Here is a 26038-nt window from a genome sequence, read left to right as displayed (position 1 = left end):
TGGAAAAACCTGCTTGTGCACTGAATTAGCCAAATAAACTCTCCTAGGTGGCTACCTGGTCATCATGCACATGCGGGGTTCCTTTAGGTTGGTGCAAGTTATGGAGCTTAGTTGCTCAGTCATGTCTGACTCTTTGCAACGCATGGACTGTAGACCGTGGACTGTAGCTCTTCTGCCATGGGGATTCTCCAGGCAAGAATACTGGAGTGGGTTGCCATGCCCTCCTCCGGGGATCTTCCCAATCCAGGGATCAGACACAGGTCTCCCATATTGCAGACAGATTCTTGACCGTCTGAGCTACCAGGGAAGCCCAAGATACTGGAGTGGAGCCTATCCCTTCTCCAGGGGATCTTCCGAACCCAGGAATCAAACCGGGTCTCCTACACTGCAGGTGGATTCTTTACCAGCTGAGCTACCCAGGAAGCCCGCAAGTTATGGTGAGTAAATAAACAATTAGAGCAAGAAAACAGAAGATTTACTTTACTTCCATAAGTAAATGCCAAGTATTTCCCTAAGCAAATGCTTTTAGGAAGAGAGCCAATATTGTATAACTATAATGATGAATCTAGTAAATAGGAATGAAAAATATACACCCTACAAAAATTAATTAGCTTTTAAATTGGAGGATAAAAGTTTACCCCCTTTCATTTCTGTTGAACTTCGAAACAAACTTCACATGCATAATTGACAACAAAAACTGATGAAACATAAGAAACACTATCAAGAATATAAATATTAACATATCTTTACTTTGTTCAAAGTCTTAGTGATATAGGTGTGTTTGGTTAATCCTGTACAGATTGTATAAAATGAGAGTTAGGTCAGGTCCAATATGTCTATTTTCCAGATCCTACTGACAAAGATGAATTCATCTCATTCATCTCATTCACTTCCTCATGAATTATGGGATCAGGAGTTAAACATATTTATTGAAATATATTAATAGTCAATTGAAAGACATAATTAAAAGGAAAAAGTAGATGTTATTAACCTTTCTTATTCTCCTCCCTTTAAAATTTCTCCCATGTGGAAATAGGAAAAAAACAAAACAAAACATAGCTTTAAGCAATTATAATAAATTAGCATAGTTCATGATTTGAGTAACCTTCTGATTGATTATATGCTTTAAACTTAATTCCATCTTTTAAGTGCACAGATGCTGTGAGATAGCAATCTCCATTTCTTTTTATTTCTAAAAATCTATTATTTTCTGATATTGTGTAATCTCTCAATTTTGATCTATGATGAGTAGGAAGATACATAGATTTTACTTAATTGATTACCTTTTAAAAAAATTCTAATGATGGCAAATAGAGTTGTATTAGAGGCTGATACAAACTCATATTCACTATTTCCTGAGGGTACACTTCAGTCAATGCCAAGTTCACTTTCCTGGAGTGACTGGAAGGCTTGTCCCTCCCTGAGCTATCCTTTCTCCTTCATTTTCTATTACATTTCCTTCAGGTGTTGGCTTTGGCCTCTGCTCTTGAACTTGCAAAGTTGATCAAAATTTCCTGCCTTGAAAATTACAATCTCAAGTCCCCTTTTACCTCAAATCTTCCCCTATCATATTGTAAGCTTTTTGAGGACTTTGATTTTTACATGTTCTTCTCCGAATTCCCAATTCCTTCAGCTGTGCTTGATACAAATAGATATCAAATAAACATGTATTCAGTAAATGAATTCTCACAGGCATTATTAGGGTAACTAAAAGAACTTTCTCCTGCTAACATTTAACAATTTGCTTAAAGACCATGGGGAGCCCAAATGGAAAAGACAAAGAAGATGAAGAAACAGAAAAACCCATCCTAGTAGAATAATAAACCACTTCTGAAAAAGGCGTCATCAACCAGCATCTGGGAAGATAGGTTAGGTGCTTATTGGGTGTGGGTATATTGATTGATCACAAATATATCACAGACCAACTAAGATAAAGTAACATATATGAAATTTGAAACCAGAACTCAGTGGAAATGCTTTAGGGTATGAGTACTTGGAAAGAAAATTGACAGGCGAGAGATAGTCTTTCAAAAAGATGGCATCACCAGAAGTCATGTGGCTGCCAAAAGATTAGGCCAAGATATTTTCCTAGGTAAGTAGTGAAGAAGCTACATCCTGGAAAGCTGAGCTCATCTTAATGTCTGACAGTCTTCCTAAACAAGGGCTCCTTCTCTTCCTAAGCTCTGGATTAATTTTCATGTAGGAGAAATATTTTGGTATTGAGAGGGAGAAATCACTAAAATAAGGTAAAAACATTTAGATGTAGTTATAGTAAAGAAGAAAAGGTGGGGGAAAGCCAAGGCAGTCTAAAGTCACATGGTAGAAGATTTCTTTATCAGTTGGCACAGAGCTCTTAGGAAAGTGAGAGTTACACACAGTTGGAGACCAGCCCAGTGCCGGGTGACAGACAAGAGCATCAATTCAAAAAGAAAAGGAAAAAGCAGGCTCCTGGAGGGACAGAGATCTCCACTGACTCACCTGTCTTATCTAGCTATGGGAACAACACAAAGACATCAGAGGCGGGCTTTCTCTGGTTGTGAACAGTGGGATATTCTCTAGTTGCGGTGCACAAGTTTTTCACTGTGCTAACTTTTCTTGTTGCTGAGCACCAGCTCTAGGACATGCAGGCTTCAGTAGTTGTGACACAGGGGCTCAACAGTTGTGGCACCTGGCCTCTAGGGCAGGAACTCAGTAGTTGTAGTACCCAGTCTTAGTTGCTCTGAGGCCTGTGGGATCTTCCCTGATCAGCGATCAAACGCATGTCTCCTGCATTGGTAGGTGGCTTCTTCACCACTGAGCCACCAGGGGAAGCTCTTTATTTGCTTGCTTTAAAATCTGCCATTTTGCTCTGTGATACCCATTCCCTGACTGTTTCTCTGTTACTTTTCTTTATTTCAATTTTTCTCTTAGCCTCTTAACGAAGTCATTTTATCATATTATAATAAAACTTGCTCAGAAGTTACACAGGATGAAAGAATTTTTTCTCCTCCTGCCTAGATCAGAAGAGGCAGGGAGTAAAAATAGCCTAAAGGTTGGTTTATGGTGGTGGCAATATGTATGGAATTCACAGAGGGAAATGATGGATGGGATCTATGGCGGAAGAAGAAGTTAACTGTCGTAAAATGAGCCTCGGGATCTAGATTTTAATGGTGGTGTGTGCTGGGAGGCGGGATTGTGTCTTTCTTTCTACATTCTCCTTTTGTTTTTCCTTAAAGGACATGTTAAGAGCAATAGAGAATTGAAGTATAACTCATTAAATGTAACTCCAGTGCCTATTTAAGGTCACTGAACCTTGACAATGGAAAGTGACTATGCAAAACATACAAAGATGTCAAGGATTGACTTTTAATAGTCTGGAGGCTTATCAAAATGATTAAACCAAACCTAAACATATCAGGTATGCTTAGTAATATTTTTTTCGATACAATCGGTCAAATGTGTGTTAATAACCAACCACTTAGCCTTTGCAGTATGGCCTTTATGAAAGCTTTCATAAAATGTTAACTCTATAAAATGAAATTCTGAACACGATATCCTTTGCACTGTAAGTTGTGGAGAAGTATTTTAAGAGTGTTATATGAGAAGCAGTCTTACTTCCAGTCCACCAAATTCATCTTACCTCAAGGATGCTCATTGGAACCTGGAAAGGAAGTAGGATATACAGTGGGAAATCTGGCCAGTGGGGTGATTTGCTTAGCAGTCTGTTGGTAATTGAGAGAGTTGTGCAGGTGACTGCAGTCTGATGTTTATGGATGGGCTTCAGGAGGTCCCTATATCTTCTGAAATGATAGGCATGTCAAACAGGGAAAACGCTATTTTTAAACCATAACTTCCTTCTAAGGAGATTGAAAGAAGTCAAAGGAAACCACAAGTTCTCAGAAAATGCTTGATTGCTGCTTACAGAGCAGGTGGTCCCTTTGTTGGGCTAAGCACCTGTAAAATTTCTTTCAATATTTTTTCAAGGGAAAAAGATCTATGGTTTTCATCAGATACTCATCTGTACAGAGAGGCAAAGAATTTGACAAGGAAAGGAACTAAGAAAGAGGACAACTTGATTTTACACAGAGTATTTCTGGACTCTCCTGATATATATTTTTTTAAATCTCCATGTGTGTGTCTCTCTCTCTACTTTTTTTTTTTTTTTCTTTACAAAGATCAACATCTCCAGGAAATTAAGATTCTTTTTTGGCATTTCCTCTTTTTCTTCTTTCTAGATATTTGTGCTTTGACATTGCTGAAAAGATCTTTTCAAAACCAAGATGACTCATTCCTTTCCTTTAATTTTTCAGTTTTGAAAGATTCTCAGCCTTTTCTTTTTGAAGCTCTCTTCACAAATTTCCATTAGACTCTGGACTCATGAAATCCAACTGGATAACCTGTGTCCCTTGAATGTCTGCATGTGGCTGATACATGAGTTTATGAAGGGTTTAAGCCTGTCTTAAGCCAATTTGCTCATTACATCATTTAGATTATCTGTTATAGTTACTGATAGTTGCCAAGAAAGGTGATTGAAGGCTAATATCTACAAATTTGTCAACAGGGCATAATGAAAGTGAGCCTTAGACCGAAATCTGCCATATATACATTTATTAAACAAAGATTTATTAGCAACATGGGCACAAAACAAGATAAAACTGTTGACACAAACACTTCTATAAACTCTGTGAAATATCAGTTCTCTGTACTCTGAAGAGGTATGAACACAACTTGCTTAAGAGATTCATTTGATTCTGACACAAAATTCTGGAGACAGAAACATTCTAGAGGTAACTTTAGGGACCATCTTTCAGAATACAAGTTGTATGCGTGTGTGCTCAGTCACTTCAATCGGGTCTGACTCTTTGTGACCCTATATACCCCATGAGGCTCCTCTGTCTGTGGGATTCTCCAGGCAAGAATACTGGGGTGAGTTGCCATTTCCTCCTTCAGAGGCTCTTCCCAACCCAGGGATCGAACCCACATCTCTCATGTCTCCTGCATTGGCAGGCAGGTTCTTTACCTCTAGCGTCACCCAGGAAGCCCAGAATACAAGTTACTAGAGCCTTATATCTTGTTCATACAATGGGGATGGAATGGTCAAAAATGTTTCTTCTAATACATATATCACAGAGCCACTAATTCTGCCAATGAGTGAATACAGTTTATAAGATTTGTTGTACTGATCAGCAAAGTCTTTGGTGTTGATGGGAAATAAACACATCTGTCATCTTTGCAGTACAGCTGCTTCTAGGGAACTACCTTTCATAAATGTGAACAAGTAACTCCAAGCTTGTCTATTTCTGATTAAGGCACTGATTACTCTAGAGTCCAGCTCAAATTTAAACATGTTTGTGGTAACAAACATGTTATCACGTTGTCAAATCTGAAGTGCTTTACAATAACATACAGATGTCACAACAGCCGCTTAAGCTTTTCCCTCATTCCTGAGATGCCCACACATGACCTCTTCTAAGCTAAATCGGCTTCGCTGCGCCTCATGCAAAGAGGAGCTTTGGGGAAGTTGGGAGATGAGAAGATTTCGTGGAAGGAGGGGTGCCCAGGTTAGGAAAGGTTACCACAGCTTGAGAGCCAAGAACAAGGAACCTATCAAGGACCACTTAGCAAGAAGTGTCCCAAATCTTAGCCCTGGAGGCTTACCATCCACTCAAGTTCACATTGCAATATATTGGGTTGGCCAAAAAGATGGAAAAACTGAATGAACTTTGTGGACAACCCAATACGTAATGTGTCTGATCGCCTTCCTCTGAGATTAACTTCATTTCTAACTGGTAAATTCTGGCAACAGAGCTTTCCAACTTCTCTGTCATCTAAAATCATAATCTTGGTACATTTCATCTTTGCAAGTTTTCACATCCATTCAATCCTGAAGGTTGTCTGGTCTCTATTTATGGTATTTCTCAACCTACAACATCATTTGTGCAAAATAAAAAAGTTGTGCCTTGTTCAAAAAGCAAAAAAAAGCTACTCTGAAAGGAACTAAGCAGTCTTTCTCTTTCTCTCTTTCCTGGTGTTATTTTCATTTGTGATTCAATGAAGCACTCCCTCAACATAGGGTCACTTGGGCCCTGGCTCTTGACTACTAGCAGCCAGGTCCACTGTCCCATTAGCTGCTGGATCACATTCCAGGCCCCAGTTGAGATGAGGGAAGCCCTCTGCCCAAATCCTCAGTGGACGATGACCCATGAGATTGTAGCCTCTGTGCCAGGACACGCTTAGGGCCTGAATTGGAGGAACGAGAGAGCTTGCTCCAGTGGGGCTGCCCACTGAAATCACCATGCCCCTGCCAGCTAGGGGCTGGGCCTCCAGGCCCTCTGTGAGATGTGGTGGAGCATGCATATGCGTATGTAATGCTCTCTGTGCCAGCAGGAGGCCCCACTGGGGCAGAGGGTGTAGTGATCACTTTGCCAGGGCAGGACGAGAAAGCTAGGTACAGCCTAGGCCGCCAAGGGTAGGGGTAAGTCTGGTGGGAGAAAATCCACTCTGGGGCAATAAGGAGGCTTGGGGACGTGGGTGGTATTACAAGTGAACAGTGGCTCCAAACATCTGAAACTTGCTTCCTTGCCCCGTCAGATTTCACTTACAAAACACAGATTCAAAGATAAAATCGTTAAGAAGCCACACTGAGGAAACCAGAATTGAAAGAGACATGTGTACCCCAATGTTCATCACAGCACTGTTTATAATAGCCAGGACATGGAAGGAACCTAGATGTCCATCAGCAGATGAATGGATAAGAAAGCTGTGGTACATATACACAATGGAGTACTACTCTGCCATTAAAAAGAATACATTTGAATCAGTTCTAATGAGGTGGATGAAACTGGAGCCTATTATTCAGAGAGAAGCAAGTCAGAAAGAAAAACACCAATACAGCATACTAACGCATATGCTGTATGCGTTAGGAAGATGGTAACGATAACCCTGTATGCGAGACAGCAAAAGAGACACAGATGTATAGAACAGTCTTTTGGACTCTGTGGGAGAGGGCGAGGGTGGGATGGTTTGGGAGAATGGCATTGAAACATGTATATTATCATATGTGAAATGAATCTCCAGTCCAGGTTTGATGCATGAGACAGGGTGCTCGGGGCTGGTGCACTGGGATGACCCTGAGGGATGGGATGGGGAGGGAGGTGGGAGGGGGGATCAGGATGGGGAACACATGTACACCCATGGCTGATTCATGTCAATGTATGGGAAAACCAATACAATATTGTAAAGTAATTAGCCTCCAATTAAAATAAATAAATTAAAAAAAATTATAAACAAACAAAAAAAGAATTTAAAGACAGTGACCACAGAGCATTAAATTGCAAGCAGGTCCTTGTGACTGTGGGGCCCTATGATGCTTAGTCATATATATTGAGCATGTCAATTTGACTGGGTTAGTTGGGTGCCCAGATATTTGATGAAACATTATTCTGGGTGTTAGCATGAGAGTGTTTTAGGATGAAATTAATATTTAAGGGATTTCCCTGGTAGTCCAGTGGGCCCATGCAGGGAAACCATTTCAATCCCTGGTCGAGGAACTAAGATCCAACATTGTGTTTTTATTTTGTATCTAAGTCATGTCTGACTCTTTTGTGACCCCCTGGACTGTAGCCCACCAGGCTCCTCTGTCCATGGGATTGTCCAGGTAAGCATACTGGAGTGGGTTGCCATTTCCTTCTCCAGGTATCTTCCCGACCCAGGGATTGAACCTGTGTCTCCTGCATTGGCAGGCAGATTCTTTACCAGAGAACCAGCAGGGAAGACCAAGAGCCCACATGTCACGGGGCAACACGGGGCTTAGTTGCAACTAGAGAAACACCCTCTCTCCACAATGGAAAGCCAACCCAGCCAAAAAAAAAAAAGAAATTAACATTCAAATCTCTGTGTGTGTGCTCAGTCATGTCTGACTCTTCGCAACTCCATGGGCTATAGCCTGCAAGGCTCCTCCATCTATGGAATTTTCCAGGCAAGAATACTGGAGTGGGTTGCCATTTCCTTCTCCGGAGGATCCTCCTAACCCAAGAATCAAACCCATGTCTCTAGTGTCTCTTTCAAGTCTTTACCACTGTGCCCCCTGGGAAGCCCCACTGTAATCTGTAGATAGGAGTAAAGCAGATTGCCCTCTCTGATGTAAGTGGGTTTTATCCACTAGGTTGAAGTTTGGTTAGAACAAAAGGTTAACCCTTCACTGAGTAAGAGGTTTCATCCTGCTTGACTGCCTCCAAACTGGGAAAGCAGCATTTTTCTGCCTTCAGGTTCTGCCCAGGGCTTAAATCTTCTGGCCTTGGGCCCGGAAATACACTAGTGGCTCTTCTGGGTGCCTAGCTGGCCAGCTCACCCTGCAGATTTGGGGACTTAGCCTCCATAAAAACATGAGCCAGTTACATATATTATCCTATTGGCTCTGTTTCTGGGAGAACCCTGACTAATAGAGGCTCTATGTGCCTGAGTGGTCCCCTGTAAAGCCTGCCTTGGGTATCTTCCATAACCTTCAGTTTCTTTTGATTCCTACCTTTGCCAGGTAAGCTCAGAACTTTGTCTCTTCTTGTGAGTTTCATGCCAAAGCTTCCAGCTACTCTCATTTGGGGCACTTTCCTGGCAGAGTCTCACAAATAAAATCAATCATTGTCACCCTCTTTCAAGAAACATCCATGGTTCTCCCTTATCATAAACTTCCTTTATTACATTCACAATCCTTTGAGATCTAACCTCAGTGTAAAACTTCCCTCAATATCAGCCATTTCCCCTCATTAATTTTACTTCCTTCATACTTACATTTGGGTACTGAGGTCATTTCTACCATAATACTTTTGCCCACATTTTTCTTCAACCCTGAGATGAAGCCCACTGCCCTTTAAGGCCCAGTTTAAGCTATTTGGGCTTCTCTGATAGCTCAGTTGGTAAAGAATCCTCCTGCAATGCAGGAGACCCTGGTTTAATTCCTGGGTCAGGAAGATCCTCTGGAGAAGGGAAAAGCTACCCACTCCAGTATTCTTGGGCTTCCCTTGTGGCTCAGCTGGTAAAGAATCCAACTGCAATGCAGGAGACCTGGGTTCAATCCCTGGGTTGGGAAAATCCCCTGGAGAAGGGAAAGGGTACCCACTCCAGTATTCTGGCCTGCAGAATTCCATGGACTGTATAGTCCTTGGGGTCACAAAGAGTTGGACACAACTGAGTGACTTTCACTCACTTGAGCTATTTTTATTTATTTCATATAGTTCATGAGAAATCTACCTAATGCCAGTTTACAATGGACTAGCTTTCTTGAATCTCTTGTACTTGATTCCTCTTCTCACTTGTATTTATGCACTTCTTGTTCTACTGTTGTTAAGCTTTGGCAAGTGTTCTCCCTATAATGTGACTTACAAGTTATTCATAGATACCATGGTACATGGATCATCTTTCCTAGGATAATGTTATATTCCTATTAGGAGCTCAAGGAATATTCTTCAAAGAATGAATGGATAAGTTAACTATTGCTCATAGGTTGAATGGTGCCCCCCTGAAAATATATCCACATCCCAAACAACCCCTGCACTTACGAAGGTGAGTTATTTGGGAAAAGTCTGGAAAAAGTTCCTTTGTAAATGTCTTATTAGACTGATGCAAAAGCAAAAGCAATTGAGGTACAAACATAATTGTGGTTGACTTTTGCACCAGCTACAATTACTTTTGCACCAACCTAATAAATTAAGGATCTTGAGATAAGAACATACTGAATTATTCGGCCCTAAACCCAAAGACAAGTATCCTTATAAGACACAGAAGAGAAAACACAGGGGAAAAAAAAGAAAGGGACAGGTGAAGATAGACACATTGATTAGACCGATACATTCACAAGCCAAGGAATACCGGAAGCCACTAGAAGCTGAAAGAAGAAAGGAATTCTCCCCTGGATCCTTCAGAGCGAGCTCAACCCTGTTGGCCCTGATTTCGGAATTCTAGCCTCTGGAACTGTGAGATAATCAATTTCTGCAGTTAAACCACCTAGGTTTTGGTCATTTGTTACGGGCAGCCCTAGGAAACTAACATGTTCATCTTTCCCGTGGAGTGTTTGTCGAATTCGTCTCCATGATGTCTTGTGTATAATAGTAGAACCATTTTTATCTCAGAAGCTAAAGATACAATTGCCCTAGGCACCTCACATAATGTGTACTACTTGAAATCTTTAAAACGACAGGTGCAAAATTCTTCCAACTCTTTCAAAAACTGACATTCAAATTACATGATTTTTCAAGAATGCTGTCTAAATGACTCATGTGTATTCTAAAACCTTTTATTTTGAGATCATTTTAGATTCACATGTAGTAGTAGGAAATAAAGGAGAGATCTGGTGTACCCTCTACCCAGTTGGTAAAATCAAATGGTAATATCTTACAAAATCTTAGTGCAATGTCACTACCAGGGTATCAGTGTGGATACCTGATCTTATTCGGATTTCCCCAATTTTAATGATAATCCCTTGTGTGTGTATTTAGTTTATGTAATTTGGTCACCTGTGTTGGTTCATGTATCTAACACTTCAGTCAAGAAACAAAACTCTTCTGCTACAAGGATTCCTCAGACTGCCCTTTTTTAACCACATTGGCCTCCATATGTCTCTGCCCCCCTTATGTCTCTGCCCCCACCTCTCCTATCTTTAGTTAGTTAGTTAGTTAGTTAGTTAGTTCAGTCACTCATTCGTGTCCATTTCTTTGCGACCCCAAAGACTGCAGCATGCCAGACTTCCCCGTCCATCACCAACTCCTGGAGCTTGCTCAAACTCATATCCATTGAGTTGGTGATGCCATCCACCTATCCTTAAGGATAACAAATTAGTGAATCTCAAGGGCATTAAGCTGAGTGAAAAAGCCAGTTCCAAAAGGCTAGATACCATATGATTCCATTTATATAACATTCTTGAAATGATATAATTATAGCAGTAGATAATAGGTTAGTGTTTGCCAGGCAGTGTGTATTCTCTTGAAAGTAAAAGTTATTCAGAATCTCTCAGAAGACTTAGTTATCCAATACAGCAAAGTAATTCTGAGACTTAATAAAATATTTGGGGAAATCTTTTGTTTGCTTGTCATTATTTTGATACTGGGTATACTCAGTTCTTGCTTTGGGAAGTGCACTAAAATGCCCAATAAGAAGCCTCTGAAATGGATTATATGTTAAGCCCTTTGGTAGGGAAAATGACCCACCTTGTATGAGAGGTTTTCAGAGAGATATGATAGAACTAAACAACAACAAACAAATGAACAAACTGTGGATGGAAATAATCAGTAAATAATCTATAATAAGAATAGAAAAGTATTTTATTCTAGCCAAACTGAGAGCTACAGCCCAGGAGATACAGATTCAAGAAGCACTTTAGTGTTCCATCAGACTGCAAATTGGGTAGCAGGGAGAGTTGTAAAGGCAAAAATCACAAGGTTACAGTTACTTACAAGAGTTATAATTGGAGCTGGCAAGAAGTAAGAGTGCTTATTAAGTAAGGATTGGTGGGGGTCTGAGACAGTTGCATGGTTACAAAGGGAGACCTTGAGACCTTAAGGTTGTAGCTGGCGACTGTTGGCAGATATAATTTTGAGGACAGCTGGTGATGTCCTTGATACAGTTTGGAAAATTCGTGTTCTCAGTGATGTAGGAACATGGCTGAACTCACATCCGCAATGGGCACCTGGCTCCATTTTGAATGCCTGAATTGCAGTTATTCTGTTTTGATTTTTAAATACATTCTTTTCTTTAATGGTTACAGTAGATGAGCAATGCATGTTCAACAGAACAGAAGACAGGCTATTCTAGGCAGCATAAAGTTCAAGCCAACACATGTATAAGCCAGAATGACTTCCTTATACCTCAACATGTAAAAATATCTTCCATCAAAACAAAACAAAAACCAGAGACTTCCCAGGTCCAGTGATTAAGATTCTGCCTTCCAAGGCAGGAGGTGCGGGTTCTATCCCAGTTATGCAACTTAGATCCCATATGCTGCCAGGTGCGGCCAAAAAGTAAAACAACAGCCACAACAAACACCAAAAATGGACAAGATTGCAGAGCAGGCACAATAGTGATTACATAAGAAATAAGTTAAAGTTATGTCTCCAGTAAAGAACTGAGATAGAAAATTTGGCAGATGAATTAACGATTTGAGAGAGTAAGTAGTTTAGGTTAAGATACAGGTACAGACAGTTAATGATAAGCCATGTGGCCTCTGGATTCCTGGAAGAAGGTAAATAGACCTGTGATGAGCTTGACTGCTTAGGTCTATCATTGGTGATGGAGAGATGACAGTTCTGCTGGGTTGGATAGTGGCAAGGGGGTGAGGAGATACAAGGTGTCATCTCCTATGAGTCAGAAAGGCTGTACGTGAAGCAGTGCTACAGAAAATAACAACAGAGGCTTGCAAAGATGAGTCCCAAGAGTTTCGGGGAGAACCAAAGTAAGGCCATGCAAAGTTCCAGGACAATTGGCAGTCTGAACTGATAAGCACATATGCTGCGTGCTAAATCACTTCAATCGTCTGACTCCATGCGACCCTATGGGCTGTAGCCTGCCTGGCTCCTCTGTCCATGGGATTGTCCAGGCAAGCAAACTGGAGTGGGTTGCCATGTTCTTCTCCAGGGGATCTTCCCAACCCAGGAATCGAACATGCATCTCTTATGTCTCCTGCATTGGCAGGCAGGTTCTTTACCACTAGCGGCACCTGGGAAGCCCTGGGAACTTAAAAGCGGATCTCCTCAAAGTATTGCAATCAGATAAGTGGGACAGTGGGGCATTTAAGAATTCTCTGAGACCATATATGGCAAATGAGTTTTATCTCCTATACTAAAAACCATACCAAATATTTTCCACTACTAAAGAAACAAAAATGCAAACTTTGTCAGGGAATGGCTATTGTTTTCATTTATGGGGTGGAAAGTGGCTTTGACAGAGGAAGCAACTTGCTTAAGGTCACTTAGCAGCTAGTGACAGAGTCAGCAACTATTAATAAATTCATCTGTCTGACTCCAAATCCAACCCAACTATCCCATCTCAATGTTGGGGTCAGGGAGGGGTGTCCTGGAGGTACAGAAGAGAAAGGGAATTTAGGAAGGTGATTTTATTTTGGAATCTATGGAGACTAAATCCTAAGGAAATCAGTCATGAATATTCATTGGAAGGACTGATGCTGAAGCTGAAACTCCAATACTTTGGCCACCTGACGTGAAGAACTGACTCCTTGGAAAAGACCCTGATACTGGGAAAGACTGAAGGCAGGAGGAGAAGGGGACAACAGAGGATGAGATGGTTGGATGGCATCACTGACTCTATGGACATGAGTTTGAGTAAACTCCAGGAGTTGGTGATGGACAGGGAAGCCTGGCGTGCTGCAGTCCATGAGGATGCAAAGAGTCGGACACAACTGAGCAACTGAACTGAACTGAACCTGATAGAAACTGAAGGTTAAATCCCCCACTCCTGTCCTTTTCAAAGTGAAGTGAGCAATTTCCCTGGCTTTTGCTTCATGAATAGAGATGGAAATTTTGACTATTGGATAGAACTCTACAAAATACCAGATGCTATATTTGAGCAGAACTTCTCTGGGTAAATAAATTACACTTAAAAATATGTACCAAACCTCATTGAGGCCGCAGCAATTCTACAAGAAACATTTCAAAATAAAAGTGCAAGAAATGAAGAGGTTAGGGACTCATAAGTGTCCTTTGATACTTAATCAGGATACAAGTTCAGAATAGCTCAGATGTAACATATTTGGGTGGGTGGGTGGGGGGTTCGGGACTGAAGAAACTGCAATAGAAAATGACCTAAAATTATATCAAGTTCATGAACTTGTACCATGTTCATTTGGGTAAGTAGATAGATTCCCTTCCCTATCTATGTCACAGGTGTGCCAAGGAAAGGCTTTTGGCACATACAACCTTGCACAGATCACACAGGCTGGAGGATTTGAAAGTCAGTGGCATCGTCTGGGATTCTAATGTTTCTAACTTATTCTGTGGATAGGTGATGTTGAAATTAGTACACGTTAGGGACAAGGTTCAACGAATTTAAGAGAGCACGTGTTGTCGTTCAGTTGCTAAGTCATATCTGACTCTTTGCGACTCCATGGACTGTAACACGTCAGGCTTCCCTGTCCTCTATCTCCCAGAGTTTGCTCAAATTCATGTCCACTGAGTCGGTGATGCTCCCTAACCATCTCAAAAGATGAGGACGCTCATCTTTTGGAGTCCTCTACAAAAAGAACACACAAAAATGGCAACAATGCATGGAGTAGGTTTTATTTCATTTTATTCTGCTTGGTTTGCTACTTGTATGTCTGTAGACATCCTGTAGTTACATGGGATTTTTGGCCTCCTGGAGTGTTGCTGAATTATCTTTAGTGACCACTAAATCCACTTGAAAACAGGTCTTAATGCAATACTAACCATTGGTTGATATTTTGTTACCCATATTCCTGTGGCTTGGCTCAAAGCAGAGCAAACAATGCATTTCAATTGAATGGAAACTAGAGATCTTAATGCTTAATAAAAATACCACAGTCACAGTGAATCCTTTCGTGCTTGGACTAAAGGATTTTTTTATTCGGTTCTTAATCAAATATTGAAGTTACAGACTGAAGCAATTATGTTTTAGGAAAATAAAAAATTTGCTCAGTATTAATTTAGTTCCTTATTCTCAGAGGATTTTTCTGGTGGACATTTTTTTAAAATGAGACTTAGAAGTGTTTTTAGATGACTTAATATGAGGATTATTCATTCATTTACTTAGAATTATATGAATGTTAGGGGTGCAGTCACATTTTTCCATTTTCTCTGTGGCTGTAAAAAAATTATTTTCTCCCAAGGTCTGATAAATATATTTTAAAAATATCTCATAGACATGTATATCATTTTCATGTAAGATATGTGGGGGTGTGTGTATATATGTGTGTGTGTGTGTGTGTGTTTAAGTTGATTTCTGGCTTCTGTATTTTTACTTGGCAGTACAAATAGGTAACCTTGCCATATTAGACTTTAAAAAAGTATTTTTTAGATTATGATGCTGAGTCAGAAATTTTTCTAGCCAGTAATACTTTATAAGACAGAATAATAAGCTATTTTTCTGAAGAACCACTAATAATCTTAATAATTGTTTACAATACACACTTGTATATACTTTCAGGGAAAGAGAAAGTTTTTTGGCAGTCATGAGTCCATCACATATTTTAGATGTGGGTTACCATATTCAGAATATTATTTAATATGATTTATAACCAAGACAAAAGTGCCAAATTTTGCCACACTGAAAGAGCTATTAAAAGACCTAGTTCAAACCAGAACTTCCTAGGGAGTAGAATAAAGACATCATTAAAAAATTCAAATTTTTATGGTAGCTATAATTTTCTTACATGTTGCTAGAAAAGTAGTAATAGATGGAAAACTAGAGTCCTTCTTTATGTAAAAATACATTTGTTATAATGATTGCATTGTATTTTACATATGTTTCATGGTAAATTAAACAGCTCATTTTGTACTGATGGTGTTTCTTATGTATCAAATGTACATCACCTACACAAAATGAAGACAGTCCACCAGGCTCCTCTGTCCATGGGATTCTCCAAGCAAGAATACTGGAATGGGTAGCCATTTCCTTCTTCAAGGGATCTTCCAATCCAGGAATCGAACCTGGATCTCCTGCACTGCAGGCAGATTGTTTAGGATCCGAGCCACCAGGGAAGCCCTATGGATCAAATGCAGTGTCTCAAAATCTGTGGGCATGCCAGCTTTTTAAATGATACTATTTTGCTTATATAAGGTTTTAAAGTGATCAGACTCATAGAAACAGAATGCAGAAGAGTTGCAATGGACCAGAGAGAGATAGGAGGATGCGGAGCTATTGTTCAATGGGTACAGAGTTTCACTTTTTCAAAATGAAAAGAGTTCTGGAGGTGGAAGACTGTGCTGGTTACACAACAATGTGAATGTACTTAAAATCACCGGACTGTACACTTAAAAACGCTTAAAAGGGTAAATGTATCTAAGGAAAGGAAAGGAGGGGAGTTTAGGGTGAGGCATTTAGGCAAAAGTCCATGTCACTTGCTAGGCCAACACAGGCTGTGAAAAAGAGAAGTCGGGAAATTTGGCTTCTTTACAGAGACACCTAGGAGTAAACCTGGCTCCAACGGATGGCTGGTCCCACTTAGCGGGAAAGGAGTTGGTGGGATGAGAGGAGGAACACACGTGTCTTGTGGCTTTTATCCACGGGCTGGAGGAAGTTTGAGAGGTTTGGGTCTTTTTTTTTTTTTTTTAATTGTATATTTATTTATGGCTGTTCTGGGTTTTCATTGCTGTCTGGGCTTTTCTCCAGTTGCGGCAAGTGGGGACTACTCTTAGTTGAGGGGCGTGGGCTTCTCTGCTGGCTTCTCGCGTTGCGGAGCATGGGCCCTAGGGCACTGCGGCAGGTGGGCTCAATGGTTGCAGTTCCCGGGCTCTAGGGCACAGGCTCAGTGTGTGTGTTTGCGACCAACAACAGCAACAACCGGCATGCGGGATCCTCCCTGACCTGTTTCTCCTGCCTTGGCAGGCGGATTCTTTACCACTCAGCCACCAGAGAAGCTCAGTTTGAGCGTTCTAAATACACATTTTTGTGACTATTCTGAACAACACTTTCTAAGCCACATCTGAATGTGGTATTTAACTCAGTGTGTAGGTATCGCATTTGACACTTTTTATTATTTTTTGCTTTTATTATTCTACCTCTGTGTTTTTCCCCCACCTGTGATATTCTTTAAAAGCTTGTAGAGTTTCTGGCCATCCCTCTACAAGTTTGGGGTGACAATCCAATATGAGCATGCTCTAATATTTTAATGTAATCCCTCTCCTAGGACTAGGCAGCTTGCATTTATGTATGTGTTTATTTTTATTTTTTGTTTTTTTTTTTACAAACCTTTCCCTCCATGTTTCAGGGACCTATTACTACATTAAAAAAAAAAAAAAAAAAAAAGACTACCAGGAACTTAGCAACTGATAACAGCAACAGTGATTTCTCAAGACTGTGTGGGCTGGCTGGTTTGGATGGGGTGGTTCCCACATGTTGTTGTTTGGGGTCATTCCTGGTGTGTTCAGCAAGGAGCTCCACTTAGGCTGGACCACGCAGATGACTTCACTCATCTGCTGACTCAGCTGAGTGGTTGGATGGTTTGGCCCTAACCAGGCCTCTCTTTCTCTCCACAGAGTTTCTTCTCATTCAATAGCCTGATCTGAGTTTCTTTATGTGGTGACAGGATCCTAAAAATAATGGAAGCTTCAAGGCCATTCAAGGGAAGTTACCCAGCATCATTTCAGCTGCATTCTATGGGTTAAAACAAGTCCCAGGGCCAGCCCAGTTTCCAGAGGAGGGTCACAGATTCTACATCTTGATGGTAAACATGGCAGGAATTTACGGAAATGGGAGGAATCATTGGTTGCTGTATTTGCAGGCAATCTCTACTCCGTATACAGATCGTTGTTGTTGTTTAGTCACTAACTTGTGTCTGTCTCTTTTTGCGACCCCATGGATTGTAGCCCATCAGGCTCCTCTGTCCATGGGATTTTCCAGGCAAGAATATTGGAGTGGGTTGCCATTTCCTTCTCCAGGGATCTTCCCAATCCAGGGATCAAACCTGCAATTCCTTCACTGGCAGACTGAATCTTTACCACTGAGCCACCTGGGAAGCCTGCATATACAGATAACTGATGCCAAATGAAATATTCTGCTTGAGAATGGGTCCAATTAATACTCTGAGGCTTTGCATCAAGCTTAACCTTTTGCAATATTATGTAATTCTTATGTGGGAAATTGTACATACAGTATAAGCTACAGTTTTATGTAAAACCTTGCAGCCATTGAAGAGGGAATGAATTTTCTTTTCCAAGCATAGACAAAGGTGAGTTTTGAGGCTTGAAATTTTGGGCATGGGGGTTTGAATCTTGGCCCTGTCACATATGAACACAGGATCCTGGACAACATTCCCTTTCTGTTATGCACTTTTCTCCTTGGTAGTTAGGATTTAGGTATAATAGGATTATTGTGAGGATTAAATGAGTAAATATATATAAAGAGTTTAGGAAAGAGCCTGGAACATAGCAAATACATAATAAACATTGGCTTTCAAAATAAAAATTATCATAAAAATGTGAATTATCATTACCTATTATTATAACATAATGTATTATTATAACGTAACACAAAAACGTTTGTTTGGATTAAGCCTCTCAGAGCCGCAGTTTTGTGTAGTCTTATTAACTTTATCATTAATCCTGACTATTTTTCCTGCTTTCCTGCCTCTTGCCAAGTAAAACAGTAGGTAAAAACATAGTTGATTAACAGCTGTGCTAAAGAAATGATTTATCAACTTTTAAACAATGCAATCCATATGAAAAGATATAATTTACATTGTAGACCAGGATGGTGTAACCTACTCACCTACACTTAATATTGTACAAATATTTCATGAAACAGTATGTATTTTCAAGTTGTGCTAGGAACTCTGATTTTTTTGTTCTATTTCAGTGAATTAATAACAAAATGTCGATTGTGACCCACTATTATTCATTTCATTACCTACTGAAGGGTTTGAAGCTATATATTATGGTCATTGGTTATTCAGCACACGTTCAATCCAGAAATTGTTTCAAGTGTCATGCTATAATACTATGCCATATGTTCTTTCCATTTGATTATGGAGCAAAAAGCTTTTTTTCACAAATATGGCCTGACCTCTCTAATCAAGAGGTGTCTAAATTCTCTCTTTGGCCACCTGATGCGGAGAGCTGACTCATTTGAAAAGATCCTAATGGTGGGAAAGATTGAGGGCAGGAGGAGACGGGGGCAACAGAGGATGAGATGGTTGGATGGCATCACTGACACAATGGACGTGGGTTTGGTTGGACTCCAGGAGTTGGTGATGGACAGAGAGGCCTGGAGTGCTGAGGTTCATGGGGTCGCAAACAGTCGGACACGACTAAGCGACTGAACTGAACTGAAATTCTCTCAGTGGGACCTAGGGATCAAGGGAAGGTGTGTACATGTTGTATTTTTGTATCATAAGAAACGAAGTGCCTTATTTGTTTGAGGCTAGATAGACCAGGCTAGAATTCCAACTTCACAACTTACTCCCTTATATTTTCAAACAAGTGATTTAAACTCAACTTTGTAGTCTTGGTTTTTTTAATCTGTTAAAGGAAACACATCTATTATCCTTCACTTCAGTCTGAGTTGTGAGCATTAAATGAGAACACATTCCCGAAGGCCCAGCAAGGTGCAAGCAAAGAAGGCTCTAAATGCATTTATTGCTTCTTCATCCTAGGATGGAACACAAACTTCCAAATTCATAGCTATTATTTAAGTTCTGTATTTTCTATTTTTCCAGGTATGTTAAGACTTGGTAGAATACTAACTATGATTAAACTCTATTATTTCTTTAATGCAATTTAATTTCTACAATCATGTATTGTCCTGATATTCTACCTAATACTGCTAATAAGCGTTATAGTTATTATTATTTGGGAATATGGATCGGAATTAAGAAACAATTTTACGCTTGCAGGTTTTGGTCTGACCTCCCAGTTAACGAAAAGATGTGTACAGGAGATAAACATCTCTGTTATGTTGCTAAATACATTAAACGAAAGTGAGGTGCAAAGTACAAGAACTGCCTTTCTCCTTGAGTCCAACATTTAAGGTTACCACCGTTCTAGTGCTCGTCAGGTAGTATCTTTGCCATAGGTGAGCTAGTTTGGAAGGAGTCAGGAGGAAATAACGATCATCTCGAATACGCTAGCTGATGGATCTCTAAAATAGGACCGATTATTTCAAAATTTCTTCCTTTAAGGCGGGGATTACGGAAGTGTGACTGAAGGCAGGCTAGGGGACGCGGGAGGGCGGGGAGAGGCAGTGACACTTCTGCCCCGTCCAGGGGTGCGGACGGCCGCCGCCCCTCCGCTCCCACGTGGCAGGTCCAGACAGCCCGGCGCGGACAGGGGCGGGGCCGCAGAGCCCTCCCTGTGCTCTCCGGCCCTTCCTCAGGCCTGCACGGCGCCAGCTCGGTCCTCCACCGCCAGGGGGCGGGCGCGGCTTCCCGGAGGCGGGGGCCCATTGGTTGCGCCGGGGAAGCGGGGGAGGCGGCCCAGCGGCGAGCTGGCTTCCTCCCGGCCACTCGAAAGGGTGAGGGGAAGCCGGAGGAACCCGGGAGGAAGCGGAGGAGCCAGCGGGCGGCGGCGGCGGCGGCTCCCGTCGGCCTCCGGCAAGACTGACCGCAGGGAGGCCGGCAAGCGGGCGCGCGCGGCGCAGAGGCGGGCGGGAGGCCGGTGAGACGGACGGGGAGGCGGACAGAGCCGCGGCCGCAGGCTGGGAGGCTGGAGGGAGGCTGGGGGGAGCCGGGCACCCACCTTCACCTTCATCCTCCGCTCAGCCCGCGATCGCCGGCGCGGGGCGTGCCCGGGTGGTCGGGGCGCGTCCCACCGGGGGCAGGGCGCGGCAGGAGCGGGGTGGGCTGGGGGTCCGCGCCGCCGCCGCCGCGTGGGTATCCTCAGCCGGGCGGCGAGGCTCCGGGCTCCGCGGAGGGCGGGGCGGCGCCTGCACCTGGCGCTCCGGCCTGGGGCTGGCGCCTGGGGCGCGTGTCCGGCGCTCGGTCTCCAGCTCGGGGCCGAGTGCTCTAAAGAGGCGGGGATGGAGTTGGATGTCGCATTAGAACTCTGTGGAGGGAGACCTTGGCTCAGTTGTAAAGTTTTACTGTCTTCTGAGCTGGAGGTACTTTTTATTTTTAAAACCTATCCAGCCCATTGGTATTCAGTAACACGGATGGATGTACTATTCTTTTTCCTTTGCTTTTTTTCCCACTTGTTTGCCGCTAAGCCCACAGTTTCTACAATATGTTACAATTTGTGACCCTAGATCTAAATAATGAGTGATGGACTGACGTTTAAGATCTCCAGCTGTAATTTTTTTGTTTTCATCATTCTCTTTTTTTTTTTTTTTAACTTCTTATCATACAAGACTGTTTAATTCACAGAACCTTTTCTTTGTTTCTTTCTATTTGGCCAAAAAGAATATGAATACAATTGCTTACTTGGCGCTGTACCAGCTGCTTTCAGATGCACATTTATTTCTTAACGACCCATAGAGTAGGTCCATTTGTGTATTTTCCCAATTTTACTCAGAAAATATGAACTCCCCTGGAGGTTAGGTTCAAAAAGATAGAGACTAGCAGGAGATCCCAGACCCCTTGAATGCTTATTTACCTTTCAGGGCTAGTGATATCCTGTCAAATTTTATAGGTTTGGGGGAGACCTTAATGTTATTCATACAGTGCATTATTGAATACAATGGGATCTCCATTTAACTTAGAAAATTCAAGTTATTAACACCAGCAAGAGATTGGCAGAATCAGCAACTGGTTGTGGTCATATCCATATCATTAACTATACCTCTTTTTAAAGGCTGCCAGTCTCAAGTTCTTTGGCAGTTTACTAATTAAATCACAGGGTCTCTGCCCCCCACTTTATACAGGTGTGAGAAGCTTTAGTCTGTGTAATGTTTTCTAAACTCATTTTTCTTGATAGCAAGAAATAAAGAGAGTTTGATGCAGTGATACTCTCCTGGGAGATCTCTCAGAATCACCTATAAATGAGGCTTCAAAAAAGGACACAGGTCAGGTTCCTCCCCAAGACCCCAATGGAGGGATCTTCTATTTAAAAGGGAGTCAAAGTAAGACTGAGCTCCAGTAGGTTAAAGTGACGTTTTAAATAAACTTAATAGCTGTTACAATTTTAAAAAGAATTACTAAGTAGCTAAATCTTTTTGTAATTAATGAAGATACCTTAAAAAGGAAAATATCATTGGAGAGAATGTCAGAGGATAAAGAGATTGTTGTTGAATGGTGATAAGTAGTCCTTGTGGGGCATCAGAAGAGTCTGACTTTTATTTAATCACATATTTTAAGTCTTAAATGGTCAGCCTCAGCATTTGAAAACTTGTATATTCATAATTAGACATACCAGAGTACTTATTTGTGCCTGCTGGTAATTATAGGTAACATGGATGCTGTGAATAAGGCAACCTTGGCTCTCAAAGCTACTTTACTTTCTCTGAGGTAGTGAGTCTTCCCCACCCCCCACTCTTTACTTTTATAACTCCTTTCTCAAAGCTGAAAGGTCCAAGACCTAAGAAGTAAGAGATTTTGGTCTTATGTATTACAGAAAGGCACCTAGCTGAGAATTTAGTAAATAGCAAACATTTGGCTTAAACTTAGTCCAGAAGAGTTCCTGAACTTGGGATCAGAAAATTGGGATTCTAAGCAGTAATTCTGCAATTAGTTCATTGCCCAATAGAGGGCATTGACCAACTTATTTAATATCATATTTTGCCTAATTTCCTTAATCTGATTGGGGTGATTGCACATGACTCCCAAGTTCTTTAAACTTGAAAAGGTTTTGTGAATTTTATTCTGCTCTTAAAATAGAGTCAGCTGATATTTTCTCAGGGGAGAAAATTATGTTCCACTATCTCTATAAGTTTCCACAGTTTCACCCATCAGTATTCTTCCATTGTCTTCCTCACTGGCCTGTTTATTTGATTCAAGCTGTTTTTATTACTTATACCTCCCTTATTTCTAATCTAATTAATTTTCATCTGTTCTTTATTTTTCTAGCTTCACTGTGGTGAGTTTTTCAGTTGCCTTTAACAATTAAATTTAATCTACATAACATAAAATTTACTATTTTTAGGTGTACAGTTCCATGACATTTAGTGCATTCATAGTATTGGGAGGTCATCACATCTTTTTTTTTTTAATTAATTAATTTATTTTAATTGTAGTGGTTCTTACCATGCACTGACATGAATCAGCCATGGGTGCACATGTGTTCCCCATCCTGAACCCCCCTCCCACCTCCCTCCCCATCCCATCCCTCAGGATCATCCCAGTGCACCAGCCCCGGGCACCCTGTCTCATGCATGGAACCTGGACTGACGATCTGTTTCACATATGGTAATATACATGTTTCAATGCTATTCTCTTAAATCATCCCACCTTTGCCGTCTCCCACAGAGTCCAAAAGTCTGTTCTTTACACCTGTGTTTCTTTTGCTGTTTCACATATAGGGTCATCGTTACCATCTTTCTAAATTCCATAAATATGTGTTAATATACTGTATTGGTGTTTTTCTTTCTGACTTACTTCACTCTGTATAATAGGCTCCAGTTTCATCCACCTTATTAGAACTGATTCAAATGCATTGTTTTTAATAGCTGAGTAACATTCCATTGTGTATATGTACCACAGCTTTCTTATCCATTCGTCTGCCGATGGACATCTAGGTTCCTTCTATGTCCTAGCTATTGTAAACAGTGCTGCGACGAACATTGGGGTACATGTGTCTCTTTCAATTCTGGTTTCCTTGGTGTGTATGCCCAGCAGTGGGATTGCTGGGTCATATGGCAGTTCTATTTCCAGTTTTTTAAGGAATCTCCACACTGTTCTCCATAGTGGCTACACTAGTTTGCATTCCCACCAACACATCTTTTTAATTCTACATTTTTGTCACCCCGAAAGGAAACCTAATGTTCATTAAGCAATTACTCCCCATTCCCCAACCTGTGGCAACCACTAGTCTGCTTTAGCTACAGATTTATCTGTTCTGAATATTCCATGTAAATAGTCATAAGATAGGTGATCTTTGTGTCTAGCTTCTTTTACTTCTTATGTTTTAAAGGTTCATCCATGTTGTAACCTGTATCAGCATTTTGTTCCTTTCTGTGGCTGAATAATATTCCATGTGTAGGTACATACCACGTTTTGTTTAGTATTTCATCCATTGATGGACCCTCATGAGTTTTTGTGTGCTAGTAAGAAAAAGTTACATGGATGTTTGTAGCTGTGAGTCTGAGTTGATTTTCATTATGAGTTCTGCATGGCTTGTTTAGGTAGTAATCATGGTTATCAGATCTACTGCCTAGCTATCCATGCACTATGCTATGCTAAGGTGCTTCAGTCCTGTCCAGCTCTTTGTGACCTCGTGAACTGTAGCCCATTAAGCTCCTCTGTTTATGGGATTTCCCAGGCAAGAATACTGGAGTAGGTTGCCATTTTTTCCTCCAGGGGATCTTCCTGACCCAGGATCCAACCTGTGTCTCCTGTTGTTTCCTGCTTTGGCAGGGGGATTCTTTACCACTGTGCTATCTGCAGTTAGGTGATCATTAAATGTGTCTTGAAGGACCTGTGATTGACAGAAAATGAATTTTTAATTGGTTCAGAAAATTTTACACTAGAAGCTTCTTAGTATCTGTTCTTTGCAAATGGCTGCTAACTTGCATTCTTGATTTTGTGATAGAAATGATACACTCTCCAGGCCCTTGGGCAGATGGAATCTCTTTGCTCCTCCATTTCTTCACATAAGTAAATTTGACTAACAGAATTATGTCTGCCCTAGTGCAGTGAAATTCAGAAGACTAACTTAAAGACTGTATAAATGAAGGGAATATATAGAGGACTTCTAAAACATTCAGAATAGGTACCTGTAACATCCCATCTGATACAGTGTAAAATACTGGAATTATAGGAAATGAAGATAGTTATACTGTATGGAAATTTGTGCCTTTCTCCTGTCTCTTTTTGTAGCGATTTGTGAACTAGACACTTCTTTATTTATGTTCAACTTATAGTTAAAATGTATTTAGTTTTATTTTGGCTATTGATAATCTCTCTCCCTCCCTCCTTCCCCTTGTGTCTGTCAATCCATCCATCCATCTCTCTTTCTCCTCTTGGATGGTATAGTGTAAGATTAAAGTAGGTTACATTACAGCCATTTAGTCAGCAATTGTGGAACTCTGCAGGAGCTGACAGAACAAATGTCATTTTGTCCTGTTTTCTGTTCGGGATGTGTTTGTACTCTTAGTCACAGAAATCTGATCCCCACTTCATTTCTTCAGTTGGATTATGAATTTTTAAGCAAAATTCTGATTTGGTAGAGAGGAAGACTGCAAGAAATATTGGGATGATTCTAATTTTACCCTCTGTTGTAAGCGCTGCAAACAGGAGTTCTCTTTGCTGTGTTCCTCAGCACAGTGTTTCCAGGTTTATTCGCTGCCCTTCTCTCCCTGACTCTCACGGGAGACCTGGCCCAGAGTCTAGCTGATTTCCATTGTTAAGGAAAGAATGAAGATTCTTGTCTTGTGAATTTTACCTTTGGGCTTTTTTGGCCTAGATCTGACTCACTCCCCAGCCCTACTCTAGACGTCTCTGTGTGTTTGGATTGATGTACTGTTGGGCCGAAGTTCTCACATCTGAGCTTGACTGAGGGTCACCTGGGGAGTTTATTAACCATGCAGGAGTTTTAATCCTCTGTCCAAGAGATTCTGGGCTCAGGAATGTGCCTTGTATTGGGTTGGCCAAAAAGTTCATTTGGATTTTTTCGTAAGATGTTACAGAAAAACCCTGATAAACTTTTTGACCAACCCAATAACAAGCCTACCAGTAATTGTGGTGCCCAGGATGATGTTGTTTAGTCGCTAAGTTGTGTCTGACTCTTTGTGACCCCACGGACTGTAGCCCACCAGGCTCCTCGGTCCACGGGGGTTCTCCAGGCAAGAATACTGGGGTGGGCTGCCATTTCCTTCTCCAGGGGATCTTCCCGACCCAGGGACTGAAGCCAAGTTCTCCTGCATGGGCAGGTGAATTCTTTACTGCCGAGCCGCCAGGGAAGCCCTGTGTGCACATGATGTGGGCTATTTTATTGTTTGGACTTCAAGGAACCAGATATAGTATTTCATTGAATCTAAGCTGTTTGTAAGGTACACCATTATTTTATACACTACTAAGAGGAAGAAATGTGGTTGTAAACCTCATCCTGATTTAAGACTTGTTAAAAGAAAGGAGATAGTGTGCATCTTAGAATCGGTAAAGTAGAATGTGAGGTGCTTGGGAAACCACAAGCCCCTCTTGTTACAGTGAAGGGTTATAATGAAGCCATGGGTTAAAAGAATTATAATGGAACAGTCCTTTAGACCTTATACTTGGTAAAATTTGTTTATAATAGAGTTT

The 26038-nt window shown here is 41.2% G+C and overlaps 1 protein-coding gene across 2 annotated transcripts in view; it reads left to right on the top strand.

The window, feature by feature from the left end:
• Positions 1-20208: 20208 nt before the first annotated feature.
• Positions 20209-26038, top strand: part of FAM3C (FAM3 metabolism regulating signaling molecule C) — a 52429-nt gene continuing 46599 nt past the window's right edge. Inside the window, exon 1 of one of the 2 annotated variants that reach the window (XM_061165686.1) lies at positions 20209-20306. The gene's annotated coding sequence lies outside the window, so the exon portion shown is untranslated. Of the gene's footprint in view, positions 20307-22912; positions 22988-26038 lie in introns of those variants that run through there. The other variant, XM_061165688.1, reaches the window with a different exon arrangement.

The sequence above is a fragment of the Dama dama genome, chromosome 18, assembly GCF_033118175.1.
Source record: "Dama dama isolate Ldn47 chromosome 18, ASM3311817v1, whole genome shotgun sequence".
NCBI lineage: Eukaryota > Metazoa > Chordata > Mammalia > Artiodactyla > Cervidae > Dama > Dama dama.
Note: the sequence above shows the minus strand (reverse complement) of the source record. Positions and strands in the feature narration are given on the sequence as shown.